The sequence below is a fragment of the Palaemon carinicauda genome, chromosome 9 (assembly GCF_036898095.1).
Source record: "Palaemon carinicauda isolate YSFRI2023 chromosome 9, ASM3689809v2, whole genome shotgun sequence".
Classification (NCBI taxonomy): domain Eukaryota; kingdom Metazoa; phylum Arthropoda; class Malacostraca; order Decapoda; family Palaemonidae; genus Palaemon; species Palaemon carinicauda.
Window position 1 is genome coordinate 28,314,655 of NC_090733.1, and position 20,556 is coordinate 28,335,210.

At 39.2% G+C, this 20,556-nt stretch overlaps 1 long non-coding RNA gene across 1 annotated transcript in view; it reads left to right on the top strand.

Annotated features, from left to right (window-relative positions):
• Positions 1–16,326, top strand: part of LOC137646964 (uncharacterized) — a 45,291-nt gene extending 28,965 nt beyond the window's left edge. The window contains exon 3 of the long non-coding RNA XR_011045506.1: positions 16,178–16,326. This is a non-coding gene — a long non-coding RNA (uncharacterized lncRNA). The remainder of the gene's footprint in view (positions 1–16,177) is intronic.
• The last annotated feature ends 4,230 nt before the right edge of the window (positions 16,327–20,556 follow it).

A 20,556-nucleotide genomic window follows, 5' to 3' on the forward strand; every position in this document is an offset into this window, starting at 1 on the left:
TATTTATAACTCTATCATATCCCAGAGAAGGTACCAGCTGGACCTCTTTTTTTTTCCAAGGGATGTTTTTACCTCTACCTTTTCCCAGAGAAGGTAGTCACCAGACTTCTTTTTCATGAGATGTTTTAACTCATCCTTTTCCCAAAGACGGTACTTGCTGGATCTCTTTTCCAAGGGAGGTTTTTAGCTACCTTTTACCTGAGAAGATACCAGCTGGACCTCTTTTTCAAGGGTTGTTTTTAACTCTCCCTTTTCCTAGCGAAAGTACCAGCTGGCCCTCTTTTACAAGGGATGTTTTTAACTACCTTTTCCCAGAGAAGGTATCAGCTGGACCTCTTTTTCAAAGGATGTTTTTAACTCTACCTTTTTCCTGAAAAGGCACAAGATAAACCTCTTTTTCAAGGGATGATTTGGCTCTACCATTTCCAGGGAAGGTTTTAATCCAACCCTATTTTTAAGGGATATTTTCAACTCTGATTTGTGTTAAAAGGCTTATAGGATTCAGCAACCCCAATATAAGAGTTACTAAAAGCTAATGACATGGAAAGTAGGAGTGAATTCCCAAGGGCCTTAATGCCGTTGGTTGAACTGTCTTGGGGTAAATTTTATGTCAAGTAAGTGATCAAAGTAAATTTATTGAGTAATAGAAATAAATTACCTGATAAAATATAGCATCTGATTCACATTTCTCATTTATTTCAAACTGCATTTAGTCTTTATTGTATAATATGTTATTTTGTTTACTGAAACTTAGTGATACCTATAATAATTTATCATTGAACTCATTGGAATCACAAGACAGTGGATTATTGTAACGGTACATTCTTACTAATAGCCGAATTGATTTTTAATATTTGTACTCGCGAGAAATGTATTATTTACCGTCAGCATTTTAGACTTATAACACTTGAAAATAGATTTGCATATCTTTGTTTTATTCATTATTTGGTTTGTGCCAATGCTGGATCTTCTGGCAACGTATTTTTGTGTCCTATGCCACTAAATTTTTGTTAAGAAATCCTAATGAAAGAGATTTTACCTTCAAGAATAGATTTGGGTTTATTATTTTTTATTTATACATACTGTACATGGGGATAATGAATAATCTAGAATCTCACTTGTAAAAAATGTATAGAGGTCCCCTATCTATGTAAATCTAGAACTTTCATAGTAGTATATGACCCTATCAATTATAACTATCTTAGGGAAGGTTACGCTATTTCTATTAGGCTTCTAAGTTGAATTTATGAATAGGAGGCAGGTACACTCATATTAATCTTATCGGGATTTGAGGAAGAAGCCTCTAACTAGATAGTGATAGGGGACAAACCTCCTTTCTAGGTAAAGTTTGTTTAGATTGCCTCATCAATTATGTATTTATTGTTTGTCTAGCAAGTACAGAGTGCCAGTTCTCCAAAATATTGTTGACTTAGATCATTTATCAATGTGAACTCACCGTTCGAGAAATGCTGCACAGTGTAAGTCTGCATTCTTATGTTTCAAAACTTTTCTTTTAATTATTGAAAATTTTCTTTGGAGTAGATACTACAGTATTTGTCTTTTGTGTTTAGGATTGTGCAAATTTGGGGTTGGGATTTAGTCTAGTCCAATTTATCAATTGTATTAAGCCACTCTCAACTAGCTTAGGCTTAATAGCCTTGCTTACAAATCAAGCAAGCTTTTTTTTCCTATAAGCTTGTGACCTATTGGTAGAGAGGATATTGAATTTATTTAAACTTATCCAAGGCATTAAGCCTATTCCTTTATATTTTGGGTCTTATTCTTTGGATTAGCTTATACAATAGACAGTACTTAGGCATCCTTTCTTCTCTCTTATCAACCAATCTCATAGATGTTATTTCATATAGCGACAATGTGGAACCCCACCCCCTCAGCACTGAATGGCCTCTTTGGCCCCTGATCCCGACCATATTGCCCAAATTCTAGCGAGTAAAAGTCAAATGATTGCACAGTTGCTTGCACTCTTCTCTTACCTGTGCAGTACTTTAAATGGAACTTAAATTATGTATAATACTGTTGTAAGACCCAATACAATATTGTCAATGAAATCTAATCGACTAACGTATAGATACAGTACTGTATAATTTTCATAAATCGGGATATTATTTTTTACGCTGAAGTTTGTACATTGACAAATTATTATTGTGAAGGAGTATTAGCTGGTGTAATGTGATTGCTTTTGAACCAGACCTCAGTTACATTTTAGAATAGCTTGTCCTCTTTTAATGTAGGATAAAATATGTTGAAAAGAAGCACTATTTTTACTATCTGAAGTTAACTAATTTGTCAAACTGCATGATAGTATTTATCACTGTCAAGGTCATAATTGTTTGGGATTTTTTTCAATAGATTAAAATAAAAAGAGACAAAGACAGAAATAGGTTTTTTAAAGTTTTTGAGTAAGTAATGAAAATTAAAAGGTAGAGCATACTTAGTATTTCAGTATTGATATGGAAGTCAAGAGATAAGCCAGGAATGACAGGAGAGAATATTTAGACAGAAAAGCAGATGAGGCTGACAAAGCTATGAATTCAGGAAGTGTCTATAGTGTAAGAATTGCTCGTAGAATTATTAATGAAATCTCTATGGGGGCAAAGAAGTACATAGCCATCAAAAAGAGAGATGGATCTGTTATAACAACAGAAGATAAAGAAAGGCAATGTTGGATGGCACTTTAGTGAAGTCATGAATAGGACATATGAAGGGAATAATTTGATTATTATACAGTACCTGAAGCCGAGGAAGACCTTGATGTGCTCATGAATAAATTAAGTGTGTTTGAAGTCGAAGCTATCCTTAAAAACTAAAGAGATGGAAAGCCCGTGGATACGATGGAATAACTCCTGAGATGATATTGGGCAAAAGTGAAGTGACTCCCAATATACTTACAAGATTATTTTGTAGAATGTAGCATGAAGAGGCTAAACCTGATGAATGGGAGCTAGGAGTCTTGGTGAAAATGGCAAAACAAGGAAATCTGACTTATTGCAATAATTACAGAGGCTTCACACACATCAGTTGTCAGGGAAATATATAGTATGGTCATTCTAAAGAGTCTAGAGAGAAAGATTGATGAAAAGCTGAGAGATGAACAAGCAGGAAATTAACTGACCTAGAGTATGCTGATGACGCTGTCTTTATTAGCAGAACGCCATAGGACTTGCAAAGCTTGCTTATCAGAATGAATGAAATATCACAGGAGGTTGGGCTCAAGATGGATAGAAGAAAGACAGAGATGATGAGAACGGAATATACAATGGAAGATGAAATATCATTGGAAGGAAAAAGGATTAATGAGATGGAATCATTTAAATATTTAGGAACTATGATCGCTAATACAGGATCTTTAGAATTTGAGTTTAATGAAATATTGATAAAAGCAAATCAGACAATGGCTTGGTTAAGTAAAATTTGGAGATCAAATTGTCTGAAATTACATATAAAAAGCAGGCTATGTATCAGTTTAGTGAGATTGATGTTACTGTATGAACAAGAGTTGTGGTATGACAATAAAACAATACCCAACAGATTTTATAGATTTGAGAACAAAGCCCTCAGAAGAATATTGGGAGTTAAATGACAGGACCATATTAGAAATGAAACTAAGAGAGACTACCCGAGTGCCATATGTGGATGAGATGATGATAGAGGTAGATGGAGATGATTTGGGCATGCTCTTTGCACTCCCCAAGAGAGATTAGTTGACCAAACTTTTCAACGGGGCTCAAGGTACTAGGAGAATTGGGAGACTCAGGCCTACATGGCTGAGGACTATGAAGTGTGAAGTAGGAGATGATGGATGGAGAAGTATTGATTTAAAAGCTAAGATAGACACGACTGGCGAAATCTAACCGAGGCCCTTTATGTCAATAGACGTGGGAGGAGATGATGATTATAATGAAGCTGAAATAGAAAATATGAAGAAATCAGTTATTAATAAATTCTGGTACATAACTATATTTCTTCATATATGTTATGTTAAAGATTTCTTTGAAACACTTAATTAAGCCATTTGTGGAATAAGAAAAATTCTAAATGCATTGATGTGAAAAATATTGTTGGCTGTAATTATGCCGAAAAGAATACTTACCCTGTAAGAAAATAATATGGTAATTCTGTACATTGTAGTTTGGTGGGAAAAGTGTTCACTATGTTGGACATCCCAAACTGTAAGGCATAATTGCTATGTACTATATAGAGCAGTGGTTCCCAAACTATCTTACCTGACGCCCCCTTTTTGCTTCCAGTAGACCGGTACGCCCCCACTCCTCTCTTTTTTTTATATGAAATGATTCTTACATTTATTTCTTAGCATTTTACGGGAAACAGATTTTTTTTTGTATTACATTTTAATAATAAAAGCCACTCAAACAAATAATAGTACATTCCAGTAACTAAAAACGAAACATTTGGTTCAAAGTGAGCGAAAAAAAGTTTGAACATTAGCAAATTGGCAAAATTGAGTTGCAATTTTAAGAATAGATAATTTGAAAACATGGCATATAATATTTGGAAATACTTATGAGACTAAGGCACAATTTCTGGTCAAATTTAGTGAGATGGATGCATGTATAAATGACAGATATTTGTTCTTTTAATGATTTTATTATTCTATTAAACAAGAAATTTCGAGCAGATGACTTCACGCCCCCCTAGTGGGGCACGCCCCCCAGTTTGGGAACCACTGATATAGAGGTATACAGGCAACACCATATTATTCATCATCGTGACACTTCTTTGAGAAGTTCCTACACTTTCTGCTAATTTACCCAGTTGGTTCTAATACATACATACATACTGTACATACATCAAGGCACTTCCCCCAATTTTGCGGGGTAGCTGACATCAACAAATGAAACAAATAAAAAAAGGGGACCTCCACTCTCTACATTCCTCCCAGCCTAACAAGGGACTCAACCGAGTTCAGCTGGTACTGCTAGGGTGCCACAGCCTACCCTCCCACATTATCCACCACAGATGAAGCTTCATAATGCTGAATCCCCTACTGCTGCTACCTCCGCGGTCATCTAAGGCACCGGAGGAAGCAGCAGGGCCTACCGGAACTGCGTCACAATCGCTCGCCATTCATTCCTATTTCTAGCACGCTCTCTTGCCTCTCTCACATCTATCCTCCTATCACCCAGAGCTTCCTTCACTCCATCCATCCACCCAAACCTTGGCCTTCCTCTTGTACTTCTCCCATCAACTCTTGCATTCATCACCTTCTTTAGCAGACAGCCATTCTCCATTCTCTCAACATGGCCAGACCACCTCAACATATTCATATCCACTCTAGCTGCTAACTCATTTCTTACACCCGTTCTCACTCTCACCACTTCGTTCTTAACCCTATCTACTCGAGATACACCAGCCATACTCCTTAGACACTTCATCTCAAACACATTCAATTTCTGTCTCTCCATCACTTTCATTCCCCACAACTCCGATCCATACATCACAGTTGGTACAATCACTTTCTCATATAGAACTCTCTTTACATTCATGCCCAACCCTTTATTTTTTACTACTCCCTTAACTGCCCCCAACACTTTGCAACCTTCATTCACTCTCTGACGTAGATCTGCTTCCACTCCACCATTTGCTGCAACAACAGACCCCAAGTACTTAAACTGATCCACCTCCTCAAGTAACTCTCCATTCAACATGACATTCAACCTTGCACCACCTTCCCTTCTCGCACATCTCATAACCTTACTCTTACCCACATTAATTCTCAACTTCCTTCTCTCACACACACTTCCAAATTCTGTCACTAGTCGGCCAAGCTTCTCTTCTGTGTCTGCAACCAGTACAGTATCATCCGCAAACAACAACTGATTTACCTCCCATTCATGGTTTTTTTCGTCTACCTGTTTTAATCCTCGTCCAAGCACTCGAGCATTCGCCTCTCTCACTACTCCATCAACATACAAGTTAAACAACCACGGCGACATCACACATCCCTGTCTCAGCCCCACTCTCACCGGAAACCAATCACTCACTTCATTTCCTATCCTAACACATGCTTTACTACCTTTGTAGAAACTTTTCACTGCTTGCAACAACCTTCCACCAACTCCATATAACCTCATCACATTCCACATTGCTTCCCTATCAACTCTATCATACGCTTTCTCCAGATCCAGAAACGCTACATACACCTCCTTACCTTTTGCTAGATATTTCTCGCATATCTGCCTTACTGTAAAAATCTGATTTATACAACCCCTACCTCTTCTAAAACCACCCTGTACTTCTAAGATTGCATTCTCTGTTTTATCCTTAATCCTATTAATCATTACTCTACCATACACTTTTCCAACTACGCTTAACAAACTAATACCTCTTGAATTACAACACTCATGCACATCTCCCTTACCCTTATATAGTGGTATAATACATGCACAAACCCAATCTACTGGTACCATTGACAACACAAAACACATATTAAACAATCTCACCAACCATTCAAGTACAGTCACACCCCCTTCCTTCAACATCTCAGCTCTCACCCCATCCATACCAGACGCTTTTCCTACTCTCGTTTCATCTAGTGCTCTCCTCACTTCATCTATTGTAATCTCTCTCTCATTCTCATCTCCCATCACTGGCACCTCAACACCTGCAACAGCAATTATATCTGCCTCCCTATTATCCTCAACATTCAGTAAACTTTCAAAATATTCCGCCCATCTTTTCCTTGCCTCCTCTCCTTTTAACAACCTCCCATTTCCATCTTTCACTGTCTCTTCAATTCTTGAGCCAGCCTTCCTTACTCTCTTCACTTCTTTCCAAAACTACTTCTTATTCTCTTCATATGAATAACCCAATCCCTGACCCCACCTCAGGTCAGCTGCCCTCTTTGCCTCACGTACCTTGCGCTTTACTTCCACATTTTTCTCTTTATATTTTTCATACTTCTCTATACTATTACTCTGCAGCCATTCTTCAAAAGCCCTCTTTTTCTCTTCCACTTATACCTTCACTCCTTCATTCCACCATTCACTGCCCTTCCTCATGCTGCCTCCAACAACCTTCTTGCCACACACATCACTTGCAATCCCAACAAAATTTTCTTTTACTAACTTCCACTCCTCCTCTAAATTGCCATTTTAAATATTTAACTTAGCCGGTGAATATATAATAGCTGCAACTCTGTTGCTCGACAGACAAAAAACAGTAAAAACTCGCCAGCGATCGCTATACAGGTTGCGGGTGTGCCCACCAGCGCCAACTGTCGGCCAGATACCACTCTCTCGATGTAAACAAAGACTCAATTTCTTCTCTGTCGACGTGTCGACAAGACATACTTTTACTCGCTGTAGAACCTGGAGTTTTCTCAACATATTTGGTGAAGTACTTCATTTTGGTTTGAGCTTTCGCAGTGCAGGTGTTTTATCTTCATCTTAAATCTTGAACTCGTTTTGGATAGATTTAATTTTTGGTGACAAAGAGAGTATGGACTTTCTTTGACTTTTAAATGGCCGACCCTTCCCTTAGACGGAAGTGTGTTTAGGCTTTTAGTAATTATCTTATCACGTTATAAATTAATTATAGATTTTCCTCTATATATTTTATATCTCACCGCCTTTATTAGGCCTCTTCGATTAACTTTCCATTTATAATAAACATAAAAAATAAATTTTAATGTTTTGTTTATATGCGACCTTTCCTGAGAGTAGGCGGTCCTAACTTGGAAACCGAAGTTAAACAACGTTGAGCCCTTTCAATCGTAAATAGCTTTTAAAGAGCTACTGATTTAAAACTTTTTAAATGAATATTTTTAATAAATATTTTATGAAAGATTTTCTTTGAATAGTCTTCGTACTGTTTTCAAAGATGAACTAACGTTTAGTTTATTTATGCTACGCAGTTTGCGCTCTATCGTTACGATAGAGAGAGAGAGTATCACGGTTTCACTTTGCAGAAAGAGTAAATCGATTCTGACGTTTTGTTCATTCTTCTTTCAAAGCTTAAATGTTTTAAATTCTATTTTAAAGGAACTTTTTAATTGAAAAACCTTTCAGTTTTTTCCTTTGGTCAAATAACATGTTTTTTTGACGAAACGTAATTGGGCTCTTCTCTTAGGTGCGAAATCAAGAGAGAGAGAGAGAGAGAGAGAGATAGAGACGGAGGGAGAGAGAGGAGATAAAACGTTCCGTTCAAGCGGGTAACGTTGTTCTCGAGTTACTCTCGTCCCTAGTCTCTGTACGGGGAGAAAGGATAAAACGTTTTTAGTTTTATTCTCGTCCCCAGGCAATGTACGGTGAGAGATTGAAAACGTAGTTTTGAATGAACTAGTGTTTATTCTCTTCCCCAACCACTGAATTTTTTATCTTAAAAGATGTTTACTGTTTTTTTTGCTGGTATTAATGTGCTTGCATTATACGACTGATTTCGCAGTTACTACCTTTTGATGAGGGTAGAATTGCGTGCTTCAGGTAGAAATCAGTGAAAGTTTCGATTTCAGTGAAATAAGTGCAAAACAGAAAATCGTAGTGATAAAGTGATATTGCGCAAAGTGTTACAGTGTTGCGTTCGAGGGTTCGTCTGTTCGTGCCTGTCGTTCACCTAGTCCGGGACCTCTTGCAAGCTCCCAAGCCCAGGGGAGAAGTAATGTCGTACGACTTATGGGTTCGAGAGGCCTTGATCAGCGAACAGATGTTTCCCTCTATGGTATCGGGTGTATCTTACCAAGATCTCCCCTACCATAAGGCGAGAGAGACAATTTTCTCCTCGTCATCCGAAGGCTTTTCGCATAAGAAACCTGAAACAAGGTTTCGAGGCCCTTAAGCGAAAGTCAGTCCTTTCAGGACAGGTCCAGCGTCCTGGTTGCAGCCATTAGGACAGCTCTGACCCTATGCAGTCATCGGATAACTGCTCGCCGCCTAACAAAAGCGTAACACAGACTCCGAGAGTCTTTTTGTTGGCAAAGTGTTGCGGTCACAGACGTTACCCTCGTCTCTTACCGCAACCATTTCCGTTGATCCTAAATGGGTTGTACGGCAAGACATGCAGAATAAGCTTGCCTCCCTTATGGAAGACTATTCTGCCGATTAGTCCGTTGAGCCTAGCCGTTTATCTCATCGAGATCCTGGCTTTCAGCCAACCTAACGTTCCTTTGTGCGTCCTGTTGACGTTGGCGTAGCTAAGTCACGTCAGTCAGGTTGTTTAGAACCACACTCGATGCGGTCTCGTGTGGATTTTCAGCCACTTTTGGACGTTAGGCCACTTGCTGATGCTCCTGTTGACGTTCAGGACGTTCGCTAACAATCGGAGTTGACTTGTTTTGACGCTGTGCGTCAACCTCCGCATTCTAGAGTTGTTTTGACTGCTCAGTCTAGGCGGTCAAAGCAGTCTTGAGTGGACGCTGTGCGTCCTCACGCACCTGTTGTTGTTGACAGTTCACAGACTGTCAAGCAGTTACATGACGTTGCGTCCTGGTCTCTCGCACCTGTTGTTGTTGACAGTTCACAGACTGTCAAGCAGTTACATGACGTTGCGTCCTGGTCCGCTACTAATGCACCAGTGCGTGTGGACTCTGCTTGTAAAGCATTGCCACCACGGTAGGTCTCTCCCTTGCTTGAGACTCAGCTATTATCGGACAAGGTTCCTTTAGATGAGGAAGTTGCTGTTCCCCCTCCTACTGATATTCCCTTGAGGACTCTGTCAGACGGAGAGGAGCCTAAAGCTGCTTAGCCCTCTATGGACTTTAAATAAATCATGCTGATTTTTAAGGATCTTTGTCCAGATCTTTTTGTAACTGCTGCTCCTCGTTCGCCTAAATGTCAGAGCTTACACTAGGCCTAGCTACTTCGAAGCTGTTGTTTTATAAGCTAGTGCTCTCTCGCTCTCCTAGAGAGCTTTACGTTTGCTAGGCGACTGGTTTATCACCAGGAGGAGTTTGGGGGATACAGCCTTTGCTTTCCCTTCTTTTAAACTGGCTTATAGAGCGAGAGTCTGATATGACACGAGAGAAGTTCTCGGCTTGGAAGTTCCTGCCTCTGCCCATATAGACTTCTCAAATCTCGTAGACTCTCCCTGGCGCCTGGCCAGGAGACGCTCCAAGATTTTACAGGTCAACTTCACAGCTGTTTTCGAGCCTTTGAAGTTTTGCTGTACAATTATGTCATGCATAAACAAGGCTTTCAGGGATGGCTCCAATGATCTGACAGCCACGTTCTCTGCAGGGACAAGTCCCTCAGGGATGGCTCCATGATTTGGCAGCCATGTTCACTGCAAGAGTACGTAAGAGGCAAGTGCGCTCAATGTGTTCATTGTCAAGACAAACTTCACGATGAAGTCTACCAGGCTGTCTTGACAGCATTTATGGAAGGCGACTGGATGGTCTCTCTCGACCTTCAGGAGGCATACTTCCACATTCCTATACACCCGGATTCCCAACCGTTTCTGAGGTTTGTTTACAGGAATGTGGGGTACCAGTTTCGAGCTATCGGAGATCAGAGCCTCCCTGTACTTGGACGACTGGCTTCTCAGAGCCTCTTCCAGTCATCGCTGTCTGAAGGATCTCAATTGGACTCTAGATCTGGCCAAGGAATTGGGACTCCTAGTCAATTTGGAAAAGTCACAGCTGGTCCCATCCCAAACTATTCTGTATTTAGGGATGGAGATTCACAGTCAAGTTTTTCGGGCTTTTCCGTCGGCCCCCAGAATAGATCAAGCCCTGCTCTCCATCCAGAAGATGCTGAAGAAAGAACGCTGCTCAGTCAGGCTGTGGATGAGTCTGGTAGGGACGCTGTCATCCCTGGAGCAATTTGTCTCGCTAGGAAGGCTACACCTCCGTCCTCTTCAATTCCATCTGGCTTTTCACTGGAAAAAGGACAAGACGCTAGAGGCGGTCTCGATCCCGATTTCCGAAAAAATAAAGTCTTGTCTGACTTGGTGGAAGGACAATATCAGCCTACGAGAGGGTCTTCCCCTGGCAGTTCAGATACCCAACCACTTTCTCTTCTCGGACGCATCGGACTTGGGCTGGGGCTCGACGCTGGACGGTCGGGAATGCTCAGGTCTGTGGAACTCGAGTCAGAGGAGCATGCATATCAACAGCAAGGAGCTTTTGGCGGTTCATCTGGCCTTGATAAGCTTCGAGAATCTCCTTCGAGGCAAGGTGGTGGAGGTAAACTCGGACAACACCACGGCCTTGGCGTACATTTACAAACAGGGAGGTACCCACTCACTGACTTTGTACGAGGTCGCAAGGGACCTGCTCATCTGGTCAAAAGATCGAGGCATCTCCCTAGTAACGAGGTTCATCCAGGGCGACTTGAACGTCCTAGCAGATTGTCTCAGTCGGAAAGGTCAAGTAATTCCAATCGAATGGACCCCCCACAAGGATGTGTGCAAGAGACTTGGGGTCAACCCACCATAGATCTCTTTGCAACCTCGCTGACCAAGAGGCTTCCAATCTATTGCTCTCCAGTCCCGGACCCAGCAGCAATACATATAGATGCCTTCCTCCTAGATTGGTCACATCTGGATCTTTACGCATTCCCACCATTCAAGATTGTCAACAAGGTACTGCAGAAGTTCGCCTCTCACGAAGGGACAAGGTTGACGTTAGTTGCTCCCCTCTGGCCCGCGAGAGAATGGTTCACCGAGGTACTTCGATGGTTAGTAGACGTTCCCAGAAGTCTTCCTCTAAGAGTAGACCTTCTACGTCAGCCACACGTAAAGAAGGTACACCAAAGCCTCCACGCTCTTCGTCTGACTGCCTTCAGACTATCGAAAGACTCTCGAGAGCTAGAGGCTTTTCGAAGGAGGCAGCCAGTGCGATTGCTAGAGCAAGGAGAGCTTCTACCATTAGAGTCTACCAATCGAAGTGGGAAGTCTTCCGAGACTGGTGCAAGTCAGTTTCTGTATCCTCGACCAGTACCTCTGTAGCCCAAATAGCTGTTTTTCTCTTATACCTGAGAAAAGGACGATCCCTTTCAGCTCCCACTATCAAGGGCTACAGAAGCATGTTGGCATCGGTCTTCTGGCATAGAGGCTTAGATCTTTCCAACAATAAAGATCTGCAAGACCTCCTTAAGTCTTTCGAGACCACTAAGGAGCGTCGTTTGGCTACTCCTGGGTGGAATTTAGACGTGGTCCTAAGATTCCTCATGTCAGACAGGTTTGAGCCTTTACAGTCAGCCTCCCTGAAAGATCTCACTCTTAAGACTCTTTTCCTGGTATGCTTAGCCTCAGCTAAAAGAGTCAGTGAGATTCATGCCTTCAGCAAGAACATCGGATTTTCGTCAGAAAAAGCCACTTGTTCTCTGCAACTTGGTTTTCTAGCCAAAAATGAGCTGCCTTCTCGTCCTTGGCCTAAATCTTTCGATATTCCCAGCTTATCGGAGATCGTAGGCAATGAACTAGAAAGAGTCTTATGCCCTGTTAGAGCTCTTAAGTTCTACTTAGCTCGTACTAAACCTTTACGAGGCCAATCTGAAGCGTTATGGTGTTCGGTTAAGAAACCATCCTTGCCTATGTCAAAGAATGCTTTGTCATGTTTTATCAGATTGTTAATACGAGAAGCTCATTCACACTTGAGTGAGGAAGACCGATCTTTGCTTAAGGTTAAGACGCACGAGGTTAGAGCTGTAGCAACTTCCGTGGCCTTTAAGCAAAATAGATCTCTGCAAAGTATCATGGACGCAACCTATTGGAGAAGCAAGTCAGTGTTCGCATCATGTTACTTAAAAGATGTCCAGTCTCTTTACGAGAACTGCTACACACTGGGACCATTCGTAGCAGCGAGTGCAGTAGTGGGTGAGGGCTCAACCACTACAATTCCCTAATTCCATATCCTTTCAATCTGTCTCTTGAAATGTTTTAATGTTTTTATGGGTTGTCCGGAAGGCTAAGAAGCCTTTCGCATCCTGGTTGATTTGGCGGGTGGTCAAAGTCATTTCTTGAGAGCGCCCAGATTAGGGATTTGATGAGGTCCTGTTGTATGGGTTGCAGCCCTTGATACTTCAGCTCCTGGGGGTCTGTCAGCATCCTAAGAGGATCGCGGGGCTCCGTAAGGAAGACGTACTTACAAGGCAGAGTAATCGTCTAAGTCGACTTCCTTACCAGGTACCTATTTATTTTGGTTTTGTTATATTGATAACTGTCAAAATGAAATAAAAAACTCTTAGCTTGTACGATGTAAACATATTTAACTGGTCTCTACCCACCACCCTGGGTGTGAATCAGCTATTATATATTCACCGGCTAAGTTAAATATTTAAAAATGATATTTTAATTATAAAATAAATTTTTGAATATACTTACCCGGTGAATATATAAATTAAACAACCCTCCCTTCCTCCCCAATAGAGACGCAGTGGGATGAGAAGAAATTGAGTCTTTGTTTACATCGAGAGAGTGGTATCTGGCCGACAGTTGGCGCTGGTGGGCACACCCGCAACCTGTATAGCGATCACTGGCGAGTTTTTACTGTTTTTTGTCTGTCGAGCAACAGAGTTGCAGCTATTATATATTCACCGGGTAAGTATATTCAAAAATTTATTTTATAATTAAAATATCATGTTTCTCTTACTGTCACTTCGTCATATGTCATTTTCAATCTTTCCTGATATTTACTTTTTACCCCCGGTTTTATTAGCTCTTCAACCCTCACTAGCTCCCTTTTACATCCACCTACTCTATTCCCCCACTCTTTTGCAACAACTAATTTTCCTTCCACCAAAAAATTATCAGACATACCGTTAGCCATACCCCTAAACATGTGCAGGTCTTTCAATCTTCCAAACATTCTTTTATTTATCAACACATAATCCATTAATGCCCTTTCTACTACTCTTCCATTTGCCACTCTTACCCATGTATACTTATTTTTATCTTTTTTTTTGAAAAAGCTATTACTTATCACCATCTCTCACCACTCTCATTTTCACCTGGTACGCCATACTTCCCAATGACACCTTCTACCTCTCCAGCACCCACTCTAGCATGACAACTACATAATTCCTTCTACCCAGTCCTTCTACACACCTAGTTAATTCATTCCAGAACTCATTCCGCTCTTCTTCACTTTTCTCACTACCTGGCCCATACGCACTGACAAACGCCCAACATTCCCTACCCAATCTAACCCTTACCCACATTAACCTAAATGATATCTCCTTCCATTCCACTACTTTACCTGTCATCCATTCACTCTGCAATAAAGCCACACCCTCTCTCGCTCTTCCCCTTTCAATCCCAGACACTCTACCAGACATTTCACCAAACATCACTTCACCCTGTCCTTTTATCTTCGTCTCACACAAGGCCAATACATCCATCCTTCTATTTCTAAACATACTTTCAATTTCACATCTTTTACTCTCTATCGTACTACATCCACGCACATTCAAACACCCCAAAACTAGAGTGCGGGGAGCAGTCACTCTCCCCCCAGCTCCATCTCTTTGTCGATGTCTCACAGGATGTAGATACAGGAGGGGGGTTCCCAGCCCCCTCGTCCCGTCCCTTTTAGTCGCCTCTTACGACACGCAGGGATAACGTTGGCGCTATTCTAATTGTTTTTATGCCCCCGCAGCCACAGTTGGTTCTAATAGTAGTTATATATTATGATCTTTATTATGACTTTTATTTATTATATTTTATGATCAACGATATTAATATTATTTTATATTATTATTATTATTATTATTATTATTATTATTATTATTAGTCAATCTACAATATAAATTGGAAAAGCAGAATACCTCGAGCAAAAGGAAAGCAGGCAAGTATGGAAAGAGAAATGAATGGGTAACGAATTCACCATTAAGAAAAGATTACAAAGTAAGATATGATGAATAGCAAATACGGTACAGTAGATAATGAAGCGAGGCTCATATGAAATGCATCATTTACCGTAATTTGGACTTCTGAAGTTTAAAGGTTTAAAGGCTGCTCATGAATGGCAGAGGCAAGGGATACTGACATTGCCCTATCAAGCAGGATAATGCCCTAGATACTGACCATATATACATATGGTCAGTGCCTAAGCCCCCTCTCCACCCAAGCTAGGTCCAAGGAGGGCCAGGCAATGGCTGCTGAAGACTCAGCAGATAAACCTATAGGCTCCTTCAAACCCCTCATCCTTAGCTCACAAGAAGGGTGAGGTTGCAGTGGCCAAAGAAACTAACAAGTTTGAGCCCGACTCAAACCCCAGTCTGGTGTTCACCAGTCAGGGATGTTACTACATCGGCTACAATTAGACAGATCATGCCACAATTTGGTTATAGCAGGAATAAAAACTGTAAACAGTATCTAGGAGTACATAGGGAATGACATACTGTACTTTACAAAGATTTTAATGGAAGTTATAAGAATTATGTAAAATTTTTATGGTACAGCATGCACAGTGAGCTTTTTTCAACAATTTAATATTTTAATCAGATGCTGAAAGTCAACCATGGAAAGAAAGCTAATAATGACAGAAAAGAAAATTTATCAAGAATGACTTTAAGAATTATGTTGAGTTGAATATAGTAGAAAAAAAAAAAGAAAATCTGTAAAAATTTCTTTGTGGGGATCCAGTGCCCTAGACCTACTAAGAATCATACTTTTAGGTACAATCATACTTTACTGTAATGTAACATAGCTGATATACTGTTATGTCTGACAGTGTTTTCAGAGGTTCAGTTTACAATTATAAATCAAGTCCAATCCAGGTGTCCTATTCCTTGATTCTCTCTGTTTGGAATAATGAAATTGTCTTTATAACTCGAACTGTAGTTTTCCTGGCATTTGGCAACATATTGATTGAAAATAAAAGCATGAACATGCTCAACCAAAGAAATGTTGATGAGGACTGGAATTATAATGGTTAAGAGTGGTATATGTACCAATTGGGTACCTTTGATAAGGCTTTTTTAGCTCATTCTTAGTCATAGTAGTCAAGAAAGATAGAATTACTTAGTGTTAAAAGCGTATAGCTTTGGGGAGTTCATTCTCAAACAGCAAAATTACTTAAATTGAAGTACAGGTAGTTGAATATATCTACATTGAAATATGAAAATTATTTAAGAGTTTAAACATTTTTCTTTTGATAAGGTGTGTGGTTTTTATTCTGTGCCAGTACACTATTTGATGTTTTCTTTTTTAATTGTTTACTGATATTTCCTGTATTAAAAAAGAATCCTTGATATTTCAGCAATCCTTCACCACCGCCGACGCCGCCACCTACTCCACCACCAACTCCACCTCCGACGCCTCCACCAACACCACCTCCAACACCTCCGCCTTCACCACCACCACCACCTTCTCCGCCACCACCGCCTTCTCCTCCCCTTTCTTTACCTACATAATGTTGGAAGTGACGTGCAACGATCGCCTCGGCAAGAAGGTGCGTGTCAAATGCAATCCAGATGACACCATTGGTGACCTAAAGAAGTTAATTGCAGCCCAAACAGGGACGCGATGGGATAAGATAGTGCTGAAAAAATGGTACACGATTTTCAAAGATCATATCACAATCGGAGATTATGAGATCCACGACGGGATGAACCTGGAACTCTATTACCAGTAATGTGCTAGTGTGAATAATGCCTTTTGTCATGCACCATGAACCTTTCTTTCACATGTCTGAATATTAATCATAGATTCATTCAAGCCAACCTTCCAGTGAGTGAAAAATTTTTTGTATTGTAAATTTTGTTTGGATGAATTGTTATGAAGATTAATATTAAGGAAATGACGTGGGTGAACGCAGCCACCTTTTAGCTTGCAGAGTGTTATACAGTACATATTCATGTTTTTGATTTTCTGTTAGGTTAAATGAAGTGAACTTTTTATGGTTATTTATTGTCCATTTGCTGTTTTCGATAATCATTGTCAGGAAATTGTATCATACCATACTGTATAAGTTGGCTCAAGCTTTTTGCATCAGCCAGGTTTCACTGTAGAGCATTGACCATTGTATTTCAGTATCTGTTAATTGGAGAATTATTGTCAGGTTTTTAATAAAAACATTAAAGGTACTGTAATATGTTATAATCCTAATGTCATTTGTAACACTTACTCTTGTCTTAAAGAACTTAATTTTAGCCCTGTCAGGTTAAAGGATACATGTTTGTAAAACAAAAACCAAACTCAATCATGTTCAAATACATCCTATATAGTGTGAGTTTGAAAGCTGAATGCTTTAATACAGCATTAGTCGCCATTCTAGAACCAGTATATCTGATAACACTGTTAGAGAAAGAGCGACACTTGTACTGGGTTTTTCAGGACAGAAATAACCATTGTATGCAGTAATTGTTTTTGCATTGATAGAAGGGATTTTAAGGACATGGTCCAAGAGAGAGATTTGATGTGCCTTTTTTTTTTATGTTGATTACCATGAAATTTTTCCCCCACCCTTATTTACTTTTTTCTAACTGTACATATGTGATGGTTTAAACTTGGAAAACTAAAAGGTTCATAGAGCAAAGATGATTTTCAGAAGATTTTGGATATGACATACTTGAATGATTGACAAACTCATTGTGCAAGCAAGTATTGCACTTGAATGTAAAAACTTGTGATATATATTGCAGCTGTGCAGAATGAGAACCCTAATGGTGCGCTGCCAAAGGTGTTTTTCATTAGAGAGTATTACTTTTATGGTAAGTATTTGGTTAATGGTTTTGGGTACAAATATGGTACTTATATCTCCATTTTGTTTATTAAAATGATTAATTTTTATATAAGATTTAGATTTTTTTCAGCTTTCGTCTTTTTATTAGTTTTGACCATCAACATTCTCGATGCATGTATTGTATTTTAATCTTAAATTTACGTTTTGCACTATCCATCTCACCCACTTTCTTTTATTCTTTTATTAAGAAATTAATTGAGCTTCATTGTGTATACCTTTGCTTTGGCCTTAATGCCATTCATCTGTCCATCCATTAGTTATTGAAGAAAGGTGTAAAGTGGTCCAAGTTTTCTTTTTCTAATGTTACTGATTTTATTACTATTAATATTATTGTTATCATTATTATTATTATTTGTAAAGCATTATTTTTTATGCACAAGCTAATCAACTACAGTACGTACTTGTATGGTAAGCTTCCTCAAAATACCCATTTATATGAGAGAATAGAGAAGAGAAAAAAGGGACTAGAAAAGGATGTTTACGAGTATATGTACAGTATAGAAATAAACTGATATGAATATGCATTGCTTCATCACAATCTTGCTAAATTGAAATTTGATTGAGGTATGAGGGATATGACAAGAAGAGCAGATGACGAATGCGATACAGTACTTGCCTAAGAGCAAGTGATAAGTAAAAGAATTCAAAATTACAACCAGCATGAAACATTCATTAATTATGGCTAATTTTTTATTGCCATACTGTATATTGCTTATTTTCTTTAATTTTGTTGCATGTTTTCTTGCGCATGTTTAAACATACATAATAATGAAAGGTAAAAGATTTATGAATTATAAAAGCAGTAGACATTTAGTCATCTAGGCATGAAAGGTTGACAAATCAGGACATTTTGGTCTAAGCAAATGAGAAGGCACTCACAAGGCTGTAGTACCCAAACTCAATATCAGGAAGTCTTGTAACTACAGAGTCAAGATTTAATGGCATGGATGATAAAAAGAGTGAAGGTAATGTAGTTGTCCATTGAAGGGACATCGCACTTAATCTTCAGTCTCGTATACAACTTGTAACACAATGCCCCTTATACTGTAATTCTAAACTTGCTGTTAAATACATCTGTCATACCTTGGTTGCCATGGAATTGTATATTGTTTTATATTGAAGGAAATGTCTGAAATATTGAGTTTTTACTTTTATATACAAAATGTAGCTTTAGAGAAAATTTGTAAAGTAAGTTAACTGAATAGCTGAAATGTAATGTTTGATTATATAACTTTTAACTCTAAATGGTATTAATTCTTCAGACTATGATGTTTTTTTAGAATTATTGTGTCCTACCTGCTCATAGAATGGTGATTTTCATTATCATGATTACTATTACTGGATCAAGTGTGAAATAAACTTTTTTCAATATTTAACTTAGCCGGTGATTATATAGCTGCAACTCTGTTGCCCGACAGACAACTCTACGGTAAAAACTCGCCAGCGATCGCTACACAGATTGCGGGTGTGCCCAACAGCGCCATCTGTCGTCCAGATACCCAGTACTCAATGTAAACAAAGACTCAATTTTCTCTCTGTCGAGCTATCGACAAGACATACTTACTCGCTGTTGCTAAACTGGAGTTTTTCACATCTATTTGGTGAAGTACTATATTCTAGTTTTGAGCTTTCGCTATGCAGGTGTTTTATCTTCATCTTAAATCTTGAACTCGTTTTGGATAGATTTAATTATGGTGACAAAGAGAGTATGGACTTTCTTTCACTTTTAAATGGCCGACCCTTCCCTTAGACGGAAGTGTGTTTAGGCTTTTAGTAATTATCTTATCACGTTATAGATCTATATATTTTATATCTCTCCGCCTTTATTAGGCCTCTTCGATTAACTTTCCATTTATTATAAACATATAAAAATAAATTTTAATGTTTTGTTTATATGCGACCTTTCCTGAGATTAGGCGGTCCTAACTTGGAACCGAAGTTAATCAACGTTGAGCCCTTTATATCGTAATTAGCTTTTAAAGAGCTAAGGATTTAAAACTTTTTAAATGTAATATTTTATGAAAGAATTTCTTTGATAGTCTTCGTACTGTTTTCAAAGATGAACTAACGTTTAGTTTATTTATGCTACGCAGTTGTTGACGTTCAGGACGTTCAACATGCGCTCTATCGTTACGATAGAGAGAGAGTGTATCACGGTTTCACTTTGCAGAAAGAGTAAATCGATTCTGACGTTTTGTTCATTCTTTCTTAGCTTAAATGTTTTAAATTCTATTTTAAAGGAACTTTTTATTTGAAAAACCTTTCAGTTTTTTCCTTTAGTCAAATAACAGGTTTTTTTTGACGAAATATAATTGGGCTCTTCTCTTAGGTGCGAAATCAAGAGAGAAAGAGAGAGAGAGATAGAGACGGAGGGAGAGAGAGGAGATAAAACGTTCCGTTCAAGCGGGTAACGTTGTTCTCGAGTTACTCTCGTCCCTAGTCGCTGTACGGGGAGGAAGGATAAAACGTTTTTAGTTTTTTATTCTCGTCCCCAGGCTATGTGCGGTGAGAGATTGAAAACGTAGTTATATGAACTAGTGTTTAGTCTCTTTCCCAGCCACTGATTTTTTTATCTTAAAATATGTTTTCTGTTTTTTGCTGGTATTAATGAGCTTGCATTATACGACTGATTTCGCAATTACTACCTTTTAATGAAGGGTAGAATTGCGTGTTTCAGGTAGAAATCAGTAAAAGTTTCGATTTCAGTGAAATAAGTGCAAAACAGAAAATCGAAGTGATAAAGTGATATGCGCAAAGTGTTACAGTGTTGCGTCCGAGGGTTCGTCTGTTCGTGCCTGTCGTTCACCTAGTCCGGGACCTCTTGCATGCTCCCAAGCCCAGGGGAGAAGTAATGTCAAACGACTTATGGGTTCGAGAGGCCTTGATCAACGAAC